This window comes from Silene latifolia, chromosome Y (assembly GCF_048544455.1).
Source record: "Silene latifolia isolate original U9 population chromosome Y, ASM4854445v1, whole genome shotgun sequence".
Taxonomy (NCBI): domain Eukaryota; kingdom Viridiplantae; phylum Streptophyta; class Magnoliopsida; order Caryophyllales; family Caryophyllaceae; genus Silene; species Silene latifolia.
The window spans coordinates 482973659-482994077 of NC_133538.1; the positions used below are offsets into that span (position 1 = coordinate 482973659).

The window sequence follows — 20419 nt, forward strand, 5'->3', positions numbered from 1 at the left end:
AGAGATAAAAACTCCAAAAATCCTTCCTCTATATACCGAAATTATGGAGTACAAAATAATTATTTTGGGTCAATTTTAGTTAGATTATTATTATTCTAGATGTAATAATATTAATCTATTAAGGGGTTATCTTGGGTATATGCTTTTGGGAGAGGTTCTAATTTGAACCTTGTTCATCCAATATTTGGAAGCTCAAGAACAAGTGAGTAGGTGAACTCACTTGTGCCCACAAAACCGAAACATCCAATGTAAGATGATGATTTCTTCTCTATATTTTATATTGTTTGCATGCATAAGATCACTTGTTAATTTTATGACAAATTAAATTAAAACATATATGAATATGTTGAGTATATAGATCTTCTTTTCCTTCACAATGATGAGAAAATATCCTTGCATCCCCGAGGAAACCCCAAGGATTTCATGAAGAAAAGGGAAGAAAAGAAGAAGAAAGCACGCTGCATGACAATCCGTGCGTCTTCCCAAGAAGACGCCTGTCCACCAAGCCACAATCCGTGTGTCTTCCTTACAAGACGCCCGGGCAGCAACCCCAGAAGACGCCCGTCTTCTCCCAAAGACGCCCGGGCAGCAACACACGAATCCGGCCGTCCCGTGCCTAAGACGCACGGATTCCAAGGCAGCACAATTTCGTTTCTTCAAGCTTCAAGAAAGATGCCCATCCTTCCAAAAATACCGGCGTTTCCCTAAGTAGGGACTTAATCGTTATTTAAGCCGTTAGTTAACCCTAATTCCTACACCTAATCCCCACTATAAATACCCCATTAGTCTAATTAGAAGAGCATGTTCTTCTTAGCAATCTCTAGTATAGTTAATATCAATCAAATCTCTCTTTAATATTGTAATCAACAATTAATACAAGTTTTATTTCCTTAATCTCTCTTTTGTTCATCCTTTATTTTGGGTAATTGAGGATTATTTGGGTTATTATTGGGAGATTGAAACCTCTCAATCAAGCATCAAGTACTTCTCTTATTCTTTGCTTTATTATTGGAATCATTAGTAGGTATAATTATCTTAATCCCTTTTTAATTATTGCTAATTACTTTCATTTGTTCATCAAGTTTCACTTTGTTGATATGATTGACAACCTTGATAGCATGTTCAACATGATAATGAGTGAGTAATTCCATAGCTAGGGTTAATGGGTAATTAGGGGAAACCAACATGGGGAATGATTCATACTTAAATTAATATGCTTTCATGGTTTATTTGCTTGCTTGTTATGATCTCAACTCATGCACATGTTATGTTTGATGAAATGCGAGCCTATGAATCCTTGCATTTTTTACCCATCACCTATCTTTTCAATGAGACTTGTAAGACATAAACCAACTCGAGTCTCATTAGACCATGCATGTTGTTGAGTAGGGAAGACTAAGTCGACTTATAGGTGTTGTACAATCTAATCCATTCGGCTCCGGGACCCAAACTTTCCTAGGATTGTAAGATATAACCCAACTCAATCCATCACAACAATAATTGCTTGCTTATAATTTGAGAACATGTTTGTATGATCAATTCCCATGAATCCCCTATGACCCCGTGATACCCTAGTGCTTTTTATCAATTGTTTACAACCCCTTTCAATTCATCTTGCTTGTTTACTTTCATTACTATTTAGTTTAGTGACCTTCTACATCAACCCAAATTGTGACACCCCTAAGACACCACTAGTTGCAATAGAAATCTCATTTCAATTCCCGTCCCTTGGGATCCGACCTTTACTTGCCTCTTTACTAATTGTAGGGTTGTTTGTGAAGCTATAAATTGTGTTTTGGTCTAGGTGTTAACTTGATTTATATTTTCTTATATTGTTATTAGTTGTGTCTTTCTTTGCCTTGGGGAAGTTAAACTCCTCAAGGTTTGTTTTAATTATTTTCGAGTTGTTTGATATTTTGCATGTCTAGATGGTGACAAGGTGACTTGTTACCTTTTGATCGTGAAATTAAAAGAACTTTGACAACCAATAGAAGATTTGCTAGGAGAAATTTGAGAGGTACTGGTGAGGTTGTAGATATTCAACCAACTATTGAGTTCATCAACCCTTTTGCAAGAGAAGGTGAGGAGAACCCAACACGCCTAAGTTTTCATCACATTCCGTACCCACCGAGGAGAACCTACCCAATGGTACTCCCACACCACAACATCTAACCGGAAATTTCATTGCCAAATCCGCATTTATCAAATTAGTCGAAAGAAGCCAATTTGGGGGGATGCCTAGTGAAGACCCTCACTCTTATATGGAGGCTTTTTGCGATTATTGTGATGCGATTTCTCAAACCGGTGTAACTCAAGACCAAATTCGATGGGTCTTATTTCCTTTTTCTCTAATTGGCACCACGAAACAATGGTTGAAGAGCCTTGATAAGGCCACTCTCGGAATTGATTCTTGGAAAAAGTTAGCTCTAGCTTTCTACAAAAAGTTCTACCCACCGGAAAAGACTAACATGCTAAGAGCTCAAATTACGGGTTTTAAGCAAAGGGATGAAGAATCTTTGTATGAAGCTTGGGAGCGGTTCAAAGGAATTTGTCGCTCATGTCCTCACCATGGACTTAGCGAGTGGTTCTTGGTACAACAATTTTGGAACGGTCTATATGAATATTCAAGGAACATTCTCAACATGGGATCAAATGGAATGTTCACCGAAGTTGATGACAATCAAACTTGGAACAAAATTGAGGAAATGGCGATCCATATCTCACAATATAGTAGACCTCGCAAGGCTACTAGAGGAGGAAAGCATGAAGTGGACTCCGTTACTTAATTGGGTGCTCAACTTAGTGCTCACATTGATACCATCAATTTGAAGTTTGAAAAGGCTATGGCTAGACTTGAAGAAGCCTCAAAATCACCAAAGCATCATGTTAATGCCATGACAGCATCTTCATCAATCCCAAGTGGGATATGTGAGAATTGTGGAACTTTGGGACATGACCCAAGTGAATGTAGGGGAACAAATGAACAAGTGAATGCTTTCCAAGCATACAAGAGTGGTACCCCTTATTCCAACTATTACAATGAAAACACCAAATTCCATCCAAATCTCTCATACAAAAGCCAAAATGTTCAAAACCCTCAAACAACATACACCCCACCTCCCATGAGAAACCAAAATCAAAGACCCTTTTACAACCAAAACCAAGGTTACCAAAATCAATCTCCATACAATCAACAAAATGACCAAGGTTTTGATGTTCAAAAAGCGGTCCTTCAAATGCAAAAGAATCAACAAGAGTTTTTCACTCAAATGCAAAAGGATAGTCAAGCAAAGGAAACCACCATCAACAACATCCTAGCTCACACCAAAATGTTGGAAACCCAATTGACTCAACTAGCATCTTCAAGCTCACAAAGACAAAAGGGGCAATTACCACCTCAAAGTAATCCCCCAAGATATGAAACGGTTAGTGCCATTCACTTGAGAAGTGGTATAAGGTATGAAGCACCGAAGAAGCAAGTTGAGGATGAAGTTGTGGAAGCTAGTGACGCCCCATTTGCCTCATGAGCTTTTCGGGATAAATGAAGGAAGCAACCTTCAGACCCACCACCATCAAAGAACGAGGACTAGCACCCGAAGCGGGTAACCCCGTGAAGGACCTCAAGTTCCACCATGGTACCACCCAACGGATGTGAGGACCACCCTCCTCCGCCAATGTTTGGGCCCAATAGGCCTTGATAGAAGCAAAGCTACTACCATAGCATTTTGGCCCCTCCTTCTTCAAAGCATCAACAACGAGGTATACATGGACAAGGCAAAAGGAAAGAGCCCTTCTCCTAGCCACCTCCGAAACATTGGCATCTAATCGGTTTGAAAAGATGTTGATAAGAGCCAACATATCCACACCATGTGGGGAAGAAGGAAGTTGACTTGACTCGTCGACAAGCCCAACATTAAACGGAATTTATCCTTATAGCATAACCGAGTCGGAGGAAGCACCGGAATACAACCCGACCACCCACCAACGGCTCCAACTTCTTCGGCTAGTGGACAAATTTCAGTTTTCGGGAAAACGAAAACATGGTGTTTCGAATCCCAAAACCGAGAACATGCTTCGAGGAATGAGGATTGCACCTTGAATTGACGAAGCACCAACAATTGACCAACTCCCATGCAAATGAGTTGATACTTTTCATGAGGCGCCAAATCCCGGCACCATTTAGCAACGCATTGTCAAAAGCATCCATGAAATATATTTGTGGAAGAAGAAGAAGAGGTTTTGTAGAGATGTTTTTTGTGTTTTGGATGACGAAACAATGAAGCACAAACATCACTATTTATACAAAACAATCAGCGCGTTTTTCAGAAAAAAAGGGAGAGTCGGCTTCTATCGCCCAATAGCTCGCACCTCTTTAGGCCCCTTTCAGGATTCTCGCTTTGACTTGTCCCTTTCAAGTTGTGTTTTCTCCTGACACTTCAAACCTCCCGCCGGAATGCCCGCGCCTCTTCGGGATGGTCCAAGACATTTTGTGTTTCCTCACACTCACATTTCCTTGCTTTCGCGTTTTACGAAATCCGACACGATTTCCATGACGCAGCTTTAAACATACAGATTTTTCTTTCTTTGTTTTTTTTTAAGGGGAAAGGGCTAGTCGCCCTAATCCGCGACAGATCGCTTCCATGTCAATCAAAATTCCGATATTTTTTTCGCTTTTTCGCAATTTTCCTAGCAAAAAAAAAAAATTGAAAACTGATAACACGACATCAGTTTTCCTCAAAAATTCTAGCACTCACAAATTCGAGTCTTGACGTCACAAAAATCAAATCAAATATACTCGTAAATTTCTTTACTAAAATTCATCCCCGACGGTTTAAGTTCGAATTTTTTTATCGAGTCACAGATCAATTTCAATAATTTCGATGCAATTTAATTCAAGACACGAGTTAATTGCTCAATTTTCAAATCATTTCCTTTTGAAGTCCAAACTTGACGACTTGTCGCGGAATTTTCAAAATTCTTTTCAAATTCCAAAATTCAATTCTAACTGCGAATCACTGTGGTTAACTTTGTTTTCAAATGCTTGTTACGTGTTTGCGTGCTACCTGTTGCCTGTTTTCTACACTAACGATGCAGGAACTAGTGCGAAGCAAAAAGGATAATTGACAGCTGGCAGCGCTCCCCCAAAACACAACCCAAAAGAGCCAAAAAATCACAAGATGAACCACAATCCAAAATTACATATATACAAACCGCCTCACGCAAAACACATCGGCACACGTTTGATACAAACGACTGACCATACAATTAGGATCCAGTACAGACATTTATCATACAGACACTGGCCTAAGACAACAAACTGGGGGCTACCCGCACCTACCGAACTAAGCACTCCCTATCCTTCCAAACGGAAAAGAATAGGAGTAACACAGAGAACAGAGGAGAAACAACGAAAACATAGGTGGTTACCATGACGGTAATACCTCGTTCCTGCTCCACGACAAAAAAGAAGATAGTATGTGGCAGACTGGATGATAAGAAGGCCAAGAACCATGATGCAGCGCACCACCCCGGTGTTGACCCCCAATCATTGGCCATCCTGTCTATGAGCCACAATGAAAAGGAGATGTCGGCCACGTCAGCCGCCTCCCCTTCTCTACGGAAGCATCCTCTACCGCCACCTCGGCTCCAGCAGCCTCCTCGGTCACTTTCGCTCCTCCGGGATCATCCTCCTCCTCCAAGGCCTTCACAATGGACCCCATAGGCCCCGAATGATCCCCAGCAACCAAAGGCAAACAAAGGACGTCAACCGAAATTTCAGCATTACGATGGCGTAAATTGGACAAATCCAAAAAAAGAAACCTGCAAAGCAGAACAAGGGCAATCCCGCCAAAACCCAACCAAACAAAAACAATTCACAAAAAAAAACAACAAAACTATTTAAAAAAAAAAGCAAAAAAAATGACACCTTTGTCGCACTCTGCGGGGAAACAAGAAACAAGAAACATTGTGAGTAGCAGGACACAGGTGGGAGCTGCTGAGAGAAAACTGCTTGGGTAGTCTTCGAGAAATAATTGCGAGTAGCAGGACACAGGCGGGAACTGCTGGGAGAAAATCTGCTTAGGTAGATTGTCAATCCTTACGTCTTGAGAGAGAGACGTCCGCGCTTACTCTCGCTAGAGACACGATTGGGAATTGATTCTTCTTGTCATGAGAGGGAAAGTATATCCGCTTACTCTCGCTGGAGACATAATGAAGGTGTGTCGAATTCTGTGAAGGAATAAATGCTCGTTGCGAAAAGCAGAAGGTCTTGGAAGGAATAAATAATACGCAACAGTCTGCTGCGATTTTGAGAACGCGGGCCGGAACGAAAGAAAATCGTCAAACGGACCAAAAGAATGAAAATAACATCGGGGAAGAGGCGCACCAAAGATGGGCCCACAAATAACGAATTCATAACGGATTTTTGAAAATCCGTATGGAGGGAACAAAAGGAAGAGGCGCAGCAAGAGCTGCGTCTCTTGGAAGCGCCTTGGCCCCTTGCGTCTATTCCCCAAATTGGCTTTCTGCGTAAAAACGCGAAAATCAGGAGGCTTTATTCATTTTTATTCGAAACATAAATCTCTCATTTCTCTCTCAAATCTTCACCATTTCCGCCAAGGTTTGATTCAAAAGCTTGTATTAAAGATGACTAATCGAGGTATGTGTCTCAATCTTGCATTAATCTTCTACATTTGTCCAATTTTGAGCCGAAAAATCTAGGGTTTGTGACCCATTTGCTCGAAAATTTGGGGCTTTTCCCCCAAATGAATTTGCTTTGTCAAATTGACATTAGAAATGGATAGTAGGTAGTGCTAGGAACACAACCATGTATTTGTTTCGAATTTTCATCAAGTTTTGAGCCTTTGAGTGAAATTTGAGACAGTTTCAAATTTGAACCGTAAACTGCTTCGAAAATAGTCTCAGGATTGCCCATTTGTAATGAAACTTGATATTTGGGATCCTTGAATGATGGGTAAACTTTCTACCATCTCGGAATTTTGGTTTGTGACAGCTTTTTCCGGACGCTTTTCTAGGGCATAATCGCCATTATAGCGAAATGCTGCCGAATTTTCGACTTGAACCCGGAACTAGGCTTCGAATTAGGCTTGACTTGTCCCAATTTATCACATGAGTGATCGGGTTGGTGGGAATATGGCCAAGGATGGCGAAAAGAGAGCGGTTTCAGGGCTTCCGAAGGCTCGAAAATCCCTTAACCAAGGCTTGTCGTCATGTGACGCGGCCTGGATTTGCTTTAATGTTGCAGGTGATGAGGCTTCTACTTCTGGGAGAGCTCCCATGGAGATCGACACTGCTACTGTCGAGGAGGCTTTAGAGCAGGCCTTCACCGCTGCGGTGATGGCTGCTGGGGACGAGCTTCACGAGGAGGAGGCCGTTGAGGAGGAGGAGGCCCCGAGACGGGCCAACTTCGGACGAGGAGGTCGTCAGCTGAGAGGAGCTCCTGTGTGGGCTGAGACTTGGGAGAGCAGGCACCTGGTGTGGGCTGCAGAGGGTCACCTGTCTTACACCACAGCGATGGAGCACTACGAGCGGCTGTCGGCGGAGGAGAGGGCCATGATCGAGCGTGGAGCGTTCGGTCCTTTGGTTCAGGTCTGGAGGGATATCGCGAAGAGGAAGTTGCGGGCTAACCTTAGCCTGGTCCGTGCTTTCTTGGACCGATTCTGGGATACGACTTCCACGTTTCACATGCCTTTTGGTGAGGTGGGAGTCACTTTGGAGGATTACGGCATGATTTCTGGCCTGCCGTGCGGGACCGAGGAGGTGGTGTGGCGAGAGGCGCCATGAGGGCGGACTCGGCCGAGGCGAGGGAGATTGATCGGCGGAACTTGTCGCCGAAGGTCTATTCTGATCTTCGGGTTTGATACCCGTTCTTACGTTCGAGACTACTTTGCGGGAAGACCCCGGCGCAGTGACGATTGATGGGAGGGAGATGGCTCCTCCTCCTGTCTGGTGCAGAGGGCTCGTCGTGGCTCCGTGGTTTTCGTCTTCGATTTACCTCGGAGACAGGGGCGAGAGGCTGTCGACGAAGCTTCTTCCCTTCCTTTCTGACCTGAGTTCCCTAGGACGTTGGGACTGGGTCACTGCTGGTTTCGCGGTCCTCATCCGTTTCATGAGGGCCATGGTTCGTCCGGAGTTAATGGAGAAGGGGACTTCTCTGGTCTTTGTCGGACCGGACTACTCTTTGGAGGTATGAACCTACCTTTAGACCAAAGTAAATTCCTTTCTTTATTACGAAAGATCGTCATTGATTATTTTGCTTTTGCAGGTGTGGGTGTACTCCTACTTCCCGAGTCTCGCGCCCAAGAGGACGGAGCCGTTGGAGAGGGCCTATCCGTGGTGAGGATTGGGTGATGTGTCGGACGAAGAGCAAGCGTTCTTCTCACAACGTCTACCAGCGGGACATGAACGCTCTTCAGCTGAGTAGCGTGAGTATCCCACTTATATTTGCTTTTGCTCCTTATATTTGCTTTTAATTGATCGTAGGAATGATCGTTTTTATCTTGTCTCAGTGGGTGCCCCGACCTTGGGCGGAGTACGCTGGAGCGCCTCCTTTCGTGGCTGAGGTCCTTCGGCCTAGGAGCACGGGCCGCTCGCTTTGTTGAGGACGTCGATGGGTCTGTGTGGTACTTGGGCGAGCGCTTGGCTTGTCGGCGCTCGCGGGCGTGTTGACGGTTCCGTCGATCCTCCCAGGACGATGTTTAGGGAACCTTCGAGGCCGAGAGGGAGGCGGACTTGGCGGTGCCGTGGTGACGACCTTCTTCTTCTGGCGAGGACTACTCGGCGTTCCTTACGGAGAGGCGGCGTGCGCGGTGTTGGTGAGTATCTTTTATTTTTCCTTTTGATTTGATTTTTGAGAATCATGATGAAAGATCATCGATTGATGAGAACCATTTGTCTTTGTAGGAGGCCGAGGCGGCGGGCATCGAGCCCCCAGAGTACCCCGAGACCCTCGAGTACACTGACGCGACCGGGAGGACGACGATCTCCGAGCTGCGTGACTTTGACGTTGCCGTGACGGATCGGCACGGACGATTGGCGACATCGATTCGGAGGGTGAGCCTCTAATCTGTATATCCTTTGTGTAAGAACACATTTGATTGAATTTGTTTAATTGTTGAGAATTTCTTTTTGAAAATGCAGGTTGCGCCGTCTCGGTTTGTGGCGTTGTGGAGGGTGGCCAACCGGCTGCGAGCTACTGTCGTCGAGGCACTTGTCGGCGGTCGAGGTCGTCAGGTATGAACCTTACACCTATTTCCTTTTTTATTTTTCTTTTTGTTTGATTTTCTGATTTTGCTTGAATTGATTGACATGAGCCAATTTTCTTGTTTACAGGGTGACCGCGAGTTGGAGCGAGAGTTGACCCAGTCTCGGGAGGAGACAGCTCGCGTGTTGAGGGAGCTCGAGGTTCGGGATGCCGAGATCGCCGCTCTCTTGGCGAGAGTTGCAGAGTTGGAGGGCGCCTAGTAGTACTTTTGTGTAGCTTTTTTGTTTGTTGGCTGTGTCTTGTACATTTGTACATTGGGACTATCATTTTGAACATTTTTGGACTTTGTTTGGGGCTCGAGCCCCCAGTTTGTACATTTCCTCCGTTTGGTATATATACGATGGCCTGAGTGCCTTTTTGGGTTGTGTTGCTTGTGTACGTAGGTTAGTTTCGAACAGGTTTGGTAGATGACGGTTTTTACGCCGTCATCTTTGCCGAAATTTACATAGAAAAAACACGCAAAGCATACATTTTTATATACATATGGCCTTAATTAGCGCAAAATGAGAGACTCAAAAGAACGCGAAAAATGCAAAAATGCAAAAATTTTTCGGAATCGACCAGGACGGTAGGGAGGGTTACCCCTAAAAAAAGAAAAAAAAGAAATCTATAAGTTTAGAAATGAAATTAAAGAATAGAAATTAATATTTACAAGTTGAAATTTAAAATGAAAGTTATTTCCTAAAATGAAAATGAAATTTATTTCCTAAAATGAAAATATACAAGCGTAATATAATGGCAGAAATGTCGATGTCGCCTCGAAATGCGTGCCCGCGAATTTAGGAAACCTGAAACATGGTAATTTCCCGTATTTACCAAAATAATAACCTGTAGGAATAGGAAAATATTCGTTATGGAATTAGGAAAGATCCAACGCGGAAAATCACAGAAGTGAAGCTCGGGAAGAGGCGCAGCATGAGCTGCGTCCCTTTGAAGAGGCGCAGCAGGTGCTGCGCCTGTTCCTAGGTTGTTCCGTTCTGACGGATTTTTGGAAACAGCAATTAGTATAAATAGAAGCGTCGATGGAGCTTTTATTCACACAAATCTTCCGTCTATTCTTCGTCTAATTACACAAAACCCTTTAAAATAAATTTTCTCATCATGAATACTTTAGAGATCCGCTTGAAGGAATGGACCAACGAGTTTTCAAATATGGAGAAGCATGATATGGGTTCTTATAACTTTGGATCGTTGTTGAGTTTGAAACTCATCAAGGTTGTGAAACCGTTCTTGGATGCTTGCCTTGACTATTGGGACCCAAATTACAATGTTTTTGCGTTCCCTGGAGGTGACATTTTCCCCTTTCCTGAAGAGATTGCTGCTATTGGTGGATGGGACCCCGAACATTTGCCTGCCATTCCTTCCACTTCTCAAGGGTACAAAAGCAAATTTAGAGACTTGCTCGGATTTACTAGACTTGAGGTGGACCGTCTAGTTACCTCAAAAGGTGTGAGAATGTTGGACTTCATAGATCGATTCATCAATAGGGCCGACCCCACCGTTTCTCATGTTGCTAGGCGGAGGGCATTTGGCTTTTGCTTGTTGCATGTGTATGTCTTCCAAGGGCATGTTGATGAAGACTTGAGAGGTGATCCCCGACTTCTGGGCCTTTTTGAGCAGATGGAGCTGCGTAGGAGCCCAGCTTGCTTATGCTTAGGAGAGATTATATTGGGTTTGGATAATAGGAAATCCAACCGTGATCTGCCGTTCTTGAGGAGTCCCGTCATCTTGCAGATAAAAGACACCTTTTTCTTTTTCGTTTTTTTTTTCGTTTCTTTTTTTTTTTTTTTTTTTTCGTTTCTTTTTTTTTCGTTTTGTTTTTGTTTTGTTTTTTTTTTTCGATGTCTAATACCTGCTTTTGGTAGGTTTGGCTTATGGAGCGGCTCCGATTGATCGAGCCCCCAGTTCATGCACTTTCCTATCATGCCCGCTCGATCGCGATGAGGTCAAGGCTGATGAGGCAAGTTGGGCTGAAAAAGACGATCCCGAGGCTTGATACCGTCCCGCAGACTGCTATGGCGCTTACTACAGAGAGCCGAAGAGAGTGGGCTATCAAATGGGCCCAAAGAAACATGTGGTTCTTGAATTTCTCCGCCAATGCTTTATGGGTGTCGGATTCTTATCTGAGGTGGAGAAAGGCTACAACTCCGGAAGAGCGCGAGCCCATCGACTACAAGGTGCGCGAGGGAGAGAAAGAGAAAGAGAAGCATCTGGCAGAGGGAGAAGAAGAAGCCGGGTTTCAAGTCATTCATCCTTCGAAGAAACCAAAGACTGCTCCTGTCGCGGAAATGGTGATTGGCAAGAATGGAAAAGCTAGAATCGGGAAAGGCCGTTGGTGATTAGGTCTGAAGTGGCGCAAGAGCGTCCGGCTCGAGGTCGTGATAAGAAATATGACAGGAATGACAAGGGCAAGAGGAAGATGGAGGAGTAGCCCAAGTCTCTTTATTATTATTTGATTATTATTATTATTATTTCTGTTGTAATAAAAAGGAGGGATTTTTAGAATCCTAGCCTATTATATTTTTTTATTATGTAGCGTATTATTATTAGAAGAAAATGAATGAAATAAAAAGGTTAAGTGGTTATGGAACCGTCGTGATTTTCTATTTATTATTCTTGTCGAATTTCAAATGCAATGCAAATGTCCTTCTATTTACATTTTAGGTATAATGGGTTGAATCCCGTGAAGGATTGCCTACGTATTCACTTAAAAAAGCGAAATCAAACCCTTGCGCGTAGTTCAAGTAAATGTAAAAGAATAATTGTTCGAAGCAAGAGCTTGTAATGAACTTAGAAAAGAAGCATGAGCTTTTGCTTACTCTGAAGGTGCGAATTTAGTTTGTTTGATGATATGAGGATGACAAATTTGTCAAAATGCAAGAGCACAGTGACATTTAGCTTTATTTCAGCTTGGCCAGGGGCCGTTTATTTAGTGCCACAAGAGCGACACGTGGGTTTACGCGAGGCGCGTTTTCATTCCTATTCTAGGCATAGTATCGTTTCAGTTGGTCAAGGTTTGTTGGGTTTGAAAACTCATTCCCATCTAGGTCTGTGATCCTAACCGCACCCCCTGGGAGTATGGATTTGACTAGAAATGGTCCAGCCCAATTAGGTTTGAATTGTCCCCGTGGGTCAACAGGTAAGAGAGCTCTAACCGATTTAAGCACTAAGTCTCCTTCTTTGATGTTCCTTGGCCTAACCCTTTTGTTGAAAGCTCGTTTGATACGTGTTTGATATGTTTGGACATTATGCAAGGCGCGCAGCCTACGTTCATCCAGGAGGATGAGTTCTTCATATCTATCCCTCTTCCAATCGGCTTCCGGGATTTAACTTTCTAGTAAAATACGCAAGGATGGTATTTCTAGCTCGACTGGTTGTACAGCTTCCATGCCATAGGTCAAATAGAAAGGAGTAGCCCCAGTGGGCGTCCTGACAGATGTACGATACCCCCATAAGGCAAAGGGTGTCTTGCTTGGCCAATCTCTATAGTTGTCAATCATTTTCTTGAGGATTGTGACAACATTCTTGTTTGCCGCCTCTACCGCGCCGTTAGTCTGTGGTCTATAGGGCGAAGAGTGGTGATGCTTAATCTTGTATTTGGCTAGCAATTGCTCGGTTTCAGCTTGGAAATGTGATCCGTTATCGCTAAAGATCTCATGTGGGCAACCATATCGACAGATGATGTTGTTTTGTATGAATTTTGCCACATTTTTAGCCATAAGACCAGTGTAGGAAGCCGCTTCTACCCATTTGGTGAAATAGTCAATCGCTACTAGAGTGAAACAGTGACCTCCTGTTCCGGCTGGGGTTATCTTCCCGATTATGTCAATTCCCCATGCAGAAAATGGCCAAGGGGATGTCATTGTATAGAGCAATGAAGGAGGGACATATTTTACATTCCCGAAGATTTGGCAGTTGTGGCAATGTCTTACGTATTTGATGCAATTGGATTCCATTGTGGTCCAATAATATCCCAAACGTGTGATTTTCTTTGCCATCATGGGTCCACTCATGTGAGGACCGCATTCTCCGTCGTGGACTTCTTCCATCACCTTTCGTGCCTGTGAATGATAAAGGCAACGTAGGACTACACCAAGAGGTGTTCTTTTGTATAATTCTCCTTGCATGAGAATGTATTGGGAAGCTAGTAGGCGTATAGCACGTTGTCCCCTCTTGTCCATATCCGGTGGATAGGTACCATTAAGCTTAAAATTCAGGATTGCTTGGAACCAGGGTTCCTGCGCGATTTCCTCTTCATCGGTGATTTGGTGGACGTAAGCCGGCTCTGACCGTCGTTCGATGCACAAAGGCATTTCCACCATGTGATCTGGCATATTAATCAATGATGCAAGTTTCGCAAGAGCGTCTGCAAATTGATTTTCCTCCCGAGGTAGGTGTAGGTAGGTTACGTGATCAAAGCATTGAGCGACTTGGTCTATCCTAGCCTGATAAGGTGTGAGGCTTTCGCTTCGGATTTTTCAAGATCCTGTAACTTGGTTAATGATTAGCGATGAATCCCCATGTACTCGGAGGTTTTTAATGCCTAAGCTTACTGCCGCTTGTAGTCCAATGAGACAAGCTTCGTATTCTGCAGCATTGTTTGTCACCTCGAAGTCGAGTTTGACAGCAATTGGTGTATGCTCACCTTCAGGAGAAATGAGCAACACTCCTATTCCGAATCCTCTTAAGTTTGATGCTCCATCAAAGTACAGGTCCCAGGAGTCTACATCAGTATGGAGTATATCCTCGTCTGGAAATGACCAAGTATCTATTGTTTGTGCGTCTGATGTGACCATAATTGGCGCATATTTAGCCCCCGAATTAGCCTTGTTTCCATGCTTTTTAGTGCTTATTTGGGTCATTTCTTATCTTTAGTTCTTTGTTTTGCATATTCTTTGAGATTTTGATCCCTTGTTAGGAAAGGAGTAAGAATCTTGCATTTTCATGGCAAAACGAGACTAAATTGATCGAATTCAATGACCAAGCATCAAGGAGAGACAAGATTAGAAGGCCTTTGTACATATCATAGTAGAAGAGCAATGTTGAGGAAAGATCCTTGAGTCCCCAAGGAAATCCCCAAGGAATTTATGAAGAAAAGGGAAGAAAAGAAGAAGTTACTATGCTGACTGACAATCCGAGCGGATTGTCAACAATCCGCCCGTCCAACCTCTGCACAATCCGAGCGTCCCATACCTGAATCCGCTCGGATTCCCCCTCAATAATCCGTCCGGATTCCACAGAATCCGCTCGGATTCCACCGCCCAAATCCGGCCGTCCCGACCTTATTCCGCCCGGATTTCTTCACAGCACGGGTTGTCTTTCTTCAAGCTACGAAAAGAGAAGCCCTTCTCTCAGAAAATACCGGGTCCTCCTTGCTCAACTTAAAAAGTGTAATTACTAGTTTAGCCCTTAGTTAACCCTAATGCATCCTCCCTAATTTTCACTATAAATACCCCATTAGGCTAATTAGAGGAGCATGTTCTTCTTATCAATAATTAGTGTAGTTAATATCAATCAAATCTCTCTTCAATATTGTAATCAAGTATTAATCAAGTTTTAATCCAAGTTTTAGTTCTTTAATCTCTCTTTTGTTCATCCTTTATTTTGGGTAATTGAAGATTATTTGGGTTATTATTGGGAGATTGACAACCTCTCAATCTAGCATTCAAGTACTTCAATTATTCTTGCTTTATTATTGGAATCATTAGTAGGTATAATCTCTTAATCCCTTTTTAATTATTGTTAATTACTTTCATTTATTCATCATGTTTCATATTGTTAGTATGATTGACAACCTTGCTAGCATGATCAACATGATAATGAGTGAGTAGTCTCTTAGCTAGTGTTAATGGGTGATTAGGGGAAACCAACATGGGGAATGATTCTTGCTTAAATTAATATGCTTTCATGTTTTATTTGCTTGCTTGTTTTGATCTCAACTCATGCACATGTTATATTTGATGAAATGCTAAGCCTATGAATCCTTGCATTTACTATCATCTCCTATCTTTTCAATGAGACTTGTAAGACATAACCCAACTCGAGTCTCATTAGACCATGCATGTTGTTGAGTAGGGAAGATTAAGTCGACTTGTAGGTGTTGTACAATCTAATCGATTCGGCTCCGGGACCCAAACTTTCCTAGGATTGTAAGATATAACCCAACTCAATCCACCACAACAATAATTGCTTGCTTGTAATTTGAGAACATGTTTGTATGATCATATCCCATGATTCCCCTATGATCCCATGACACCCTAGTGCCTTTAATCAATTGTTTACACCCCTTTTTATTCATCTTGCTTGTTTATTTTCATTGTTATTCTAGTTTAGTAACCTTCTTCATCAACCCAATTTGTGACACCCCTTAGACACCACTAGTTACAATAGAAATCTCATTTCAACTCCCGTCCCTTGGGATCCGACCTTTACTTGCCTCTTTACTAATTGTAGAGTTGCTTGTTAAGCTATAAATTGTGTTTTGATTCGACCGTGACCAACGACCACATCTTAATTTGTGAACACTTAGCGGGATCGCATCAAAAATGGCGCCGTTACCGGGGACGGTGTTTGTTTGATTTAGATTTCTTTTTATTGTTATTAGTTGTGTCTTTCTTCACCTTGAGGAAGTAAAACTCCTCAAGGTTTGTTCTAATTGTTTTTGAGTTGTTTGATATTTTGCATGTCTAGAAGGTTACAAAGTGATTTGTTACCTTTTGACCGTGAAATCGAAAGAACCTTGACGAACAATAGGAGACTTGTTAGGAGGAATTTGAGAGGTGTTCGTGAAGTTGTTCAACCCACTAGTGAGTTTGTCAATCCTTTCTCAATAGAAGGAGAAGAAAACCCATTACACAATACCCCACAAAATCCACCTACAATGCCAAAATTCTCGTCACACTCCGTACCCACCGAGGAGAATCTACCAAATGGTACTCCTACACCGCAACATCTCACCGGAAATTTTATTGCCAAGTCCGCCTTCATCCAACTAGTTGAGAGGAGCCAATTTGGGGGGATGCCTAGTGAGGACCCTCATTCTCATATGGAAACCTTTTGCGATTATTGTGATCTTTGTCTCTCAAAGGCGTGACTCAAGACCAAATTAGATGGGTCTTATTTCCTTTTTCCTTAATCGGCACCGCAAAGCAATGGTTGAAGGGCCTTGATAAGGCCACCCTTGGAATAGATTCTTGGAAGAAGTTAGCCCTAGCTTTCTACAAAAAATTCTACCCACCGGAAAAGACCAACATGCTAAGAGCTCAAATTACAGGTTTTAAGCAAAGGGATGAAGAGTCTTTGTATGAAGCTTGGGAGCGGTTTAAAGGTATTTGTCGCTCATGTCCTCACCATGGACTTAGCGAATGGTTTTTGGTACAACAAGTTTGGAATGGTTTATATGAAGATTCTAGGAACATTCTCAATATGGGATCAAATGGAATGTTCACCGAGGTTGATGACAACCAAACTTGGAGCACAATTGAAGACATGGCAATCCACAATTCACAATATAGTAGGCCTCGAAAGGCTACTAGAGGAGGAAAGTATGAAGTGGACGCCGTTACTCAATTAGGTGCCCAACTAAGCTCCCACATCGATACAATCAACTTGAAGTTTGAACAAGCTATGGCTAGACTTGAGGAAAACTCAAAATCATCGAAGCATCATGTCAATGCCATGACGGCATCCTCATCAATCCCAAGTGGGATATGTGAGAATTATGGAACTTTGGGACATGACCAAAGTGAGTGTAGGGGAACAACCGAACAAGTTAATGCTTTCCAAGCTTACAAGAGTGGTACCCCTTATTCCAATTTTTACAATGAAAACACCAAGTTCCATCCAAATCTCTCATACAAAAGCCAAAATGTTCAAAACCCTCAAACAACATACACTCCACCACCCATGAGAAACCAAAATCAAAGACCCTTTTACAATTAAAACCAAGGTTACCAAAATCAAAATCCATACAATCACCAAAATGACCAAGGTTTTGATGTCCAAAAAGCGGTCCTCCAAATGCAAAAGAATCAACAAGAATTTTTCACCCAAATGCAAAAAGATAGCCAAGCAAAAGAAACCACCATCAACAACATTCTAGCTCACACCAAGATGTTGGAAACACAATTGACTCAACTAGCATCTTCAAGCTCACAAAGACAAAAGGGGCAATTACCACCTCAAAGTAATCCCCCTAGACATGAAACGGTTAGTGCCATTCACTTGAAAAGTGGTACAAGGTATGAAGCACCGAAGAAGCAAGTTGAGGATGAAGTTGTGGAAGCTAGTGAAAAGGAAGAAATTGTGCAAAACTCCAAAGAAGGAGAATCGTCAAAAGAAGAAAGTTCAAAGAAAAATGAAGACAAGGCCAAAGATAAGGAGCCCATTGTGATTAGACTTCCTTTTCCAAGTCGTCAAGCCAAGCCCAAATTTGATGATCAACTTGGAAAGTTCATGGAAATTGTGAAGAATTTAGAAGTCTCAATTCCTTTCACGGAATTAATCAATCACGTTCCGGCCTATGCGAAGTACATGAAAGATATCCTCACAAAGAAGAAGTCAATCCGGAAACTTGAGACTATCGCCTTCACTAAGGTGAGTAGTGCAATACTTCAAGGGAGTTCACCTCCAAAGTTAAAGGATCCGGGAAGCTTCTCAATACCGTGTACCATTGGCGACACGACGATCAACAAAGCCTTATGTGATCTAGGGGCTAGTGTGAGTGTCATGCCGTAATCGGTGAGTAAAAGGTTGGGGATGGGAGAGCTTAAATGCACCAACATCACACTCCAAATGGCCGATAGATCGACGAAGACACCGTTAGGGATATGGGAAGATGTCCCCGTGCGGGTGGGAAGTTTTTCATCCCGGTGGACTTTGTCATTGTTGATATGGAGGAAGATTCCAACATTCCAATCATCCTAGGAAGACCTTTCCTACACACCGCCGGTGCGGTGATTGATGTGAAACATGGAGAGCTCACTCTAGAAGTGGGAGATGAAAGCATAACTTTCAATCTTGACAAGACTATGAGAGCTCCTCGTTTGCATGAGCCATGTTTCATGATTGATCATTATAGCCGAAAAGATGAAAGGAAGAAATCGGAACTCCAATGGAAGAAGAAAGTTGAAGATGCTCCATTCAAAGAGCAAGTGAATAGTAACAAGGAGAGCTTGCAAAGCTCATCAAAATCAACCAAGGAAGAAGAGGATGGCCTCATTGGCCAAGAGAAGAAATTGGGAGAGTTGTCTCCATCTAAGCAAGAGATTTTCAATGATCAACTCAATGAAGTTTGTGGTCTTTGGGACGACGAATTTGAAGGGATTTTTAATCCCTACATTGGACATGCCATCGATCATGATCAACAACAAGGGCCACGGTCTATTGAGGACCTCTACCATAATAATGAACAAGCTTTTGATTACTTATTCAAGGTGTTCAGCAACATCAACAACACCTTGAACATGCCCCCTTTACATCTCATCAAGAATGAGAGTTTGGTGGAGTCCTCCCTAAACCACCACTTGTAAATATTTCTAACTCCCTAACTTACATTTCAATTCTTGTATTGCATTTTTTGTCATCTTTGGATTTTTAGTTACTTTGATCAAAATAATTGTCATGTAAGAGAGAAGTGAGGGAGGGACTAACAATTTCAATTGATGTGTAGTGCTTTACCTTAGTGTGGGGATGGCAATTGCCTAGGCTATTCATGCCTTAGTAGTGCCCCCACAATGAAGAACACAAGACTTGAAGAAAGAATGGAAGAATGATAAAGGGAATGCGCTGTGCACGGGTGGAACTGAATCCGTGTACATAGGGGAAGAATCCGAGCGGATTCCCAAGAATCCGCCCGTCTCATGCAATCCGAGCGTCCTGCAGAAAAGACGCCCGTCTTGAACTAAGCTGAATTTTGAAATTTTCTTGACTGTTAAAGAATCCGAGCGGATTTCTGAAAATCCGCCCGTCCTGAGGAATCCGTCAGTCTTGTGAGAAAGACGCCCGTCTTTGCAGCTGAGGAAAACAAGCAAATTTCTCTGGACAGAAATCCGTCCGTCTTTGAAGAAATTCGCCCGTCCCGTGTTCAGCAAATCTGAGCGGATTGTACCAAATCCGCCCGTCTTTAGGCGAGTTTTTGCAAAGGTAGAAGAAGCAGAATCCGCACGGATTGAGCCTAATCCGCACGGATTGCCCCTGCAGTTTTGAAATTTTCGGTCTCTTTATAACCCCTCCCACCTTCATTCATTCATTCATTCATAAACACTACCCACAACATCAAAACCCTCATCCTCTCCATCATAAAAACAAAAACCATCAACAACATTCACCAAAATCAAATCAAACCATCCTTCCAACAACAATTTAATCACTCCTTCTTCAACAAAAATCAAAACCAAGAACAAAATCTTCAACCTTTGAGTCGATTTTTGTTTTCATAAAGGCAAAGCCTTTCACCTTCAAATCGATTTGGGCATACTACAAATTGAAGATTTTTCACTCTTTTCTTGGTTAAGCTCATCAATGGCAAGGACTAAGGGTGCAACAAAGGCAACAAAGGCATCAAAGGCTAAGGCACTCTCACAAAGGCAAAAGGCTCTTCAAACAAAGAAAGCTTTGGCTATGGTGGTGGCAACACCAAACTTGGAAGTGCAACAACAACAACAACCTTCTATGGGACCATCAACATCTTCTACTCCGATAATTAATCAACTTTTGCATTATCCGGAGGTAACTTTTATTTCCGATACCCATAGAAATACCTTAGTCAAGTTTGCTATGAAATCTATTCAATCCACCAAATTCATATGTAAAGATGCCTTGGAAAAATTGGGTGTTCTTGAACAAACAAAAGCCTTTTTCAAAGCCATGGGGTTGAAGAAATTGTTTGAAACAAAGGAATTGACATACCCCTCCCTTGTCTTGGAATTTTTAAGTTCTTTGAAAGTCACCAAAGTTGAGAATAGAGAAAATATCGAGTTTCGTCTAGCTAATGTTAGTAGACGCATTACCTTTACGGAATTAGGTGAAATTTTGGGTCTTAGTGATGAATCGAGTTATCTTAAGCATTATGGAAAGTATGACCCCGAGCCTCTTTGGGAGGCAATCTCCGGGAAGAAATTTGAGGATTTTCATGCA

The 20419-nt window shown here is 42.6% G+C and overlaps 2 non-coding genes across 2 annotated transcripts; both read right to left on the reverse strand.

Annotated features, from left to right (window-relative positions):
* Positions 1-2468: 2468 nt before the first annotated feature.
* On the reverse strand, positions 2469-2575 carry LOC141637105 (small nucleolar RNA R71). The gene has a single exon (XR_012541667.1). It is a non-coding gene; the product is annotated as a small nucleolar RNA R71 (small nucleolar RNA).
* Positions 2576-16534: 13959 nt separating this feature from the next.
* On the reverse strand, positions 16535-16641 carry LOC141634635 (small nucleolar RNA R71). Its single transcript, XR_012539361.1, has one exon. It is a non-coding gene; the product is annotated as a small nucleolar RNA R71 (small nucleolar RNA).
* Between the last annotated feature and the right edge of the window lie 3778 nt (positions 16642-20419).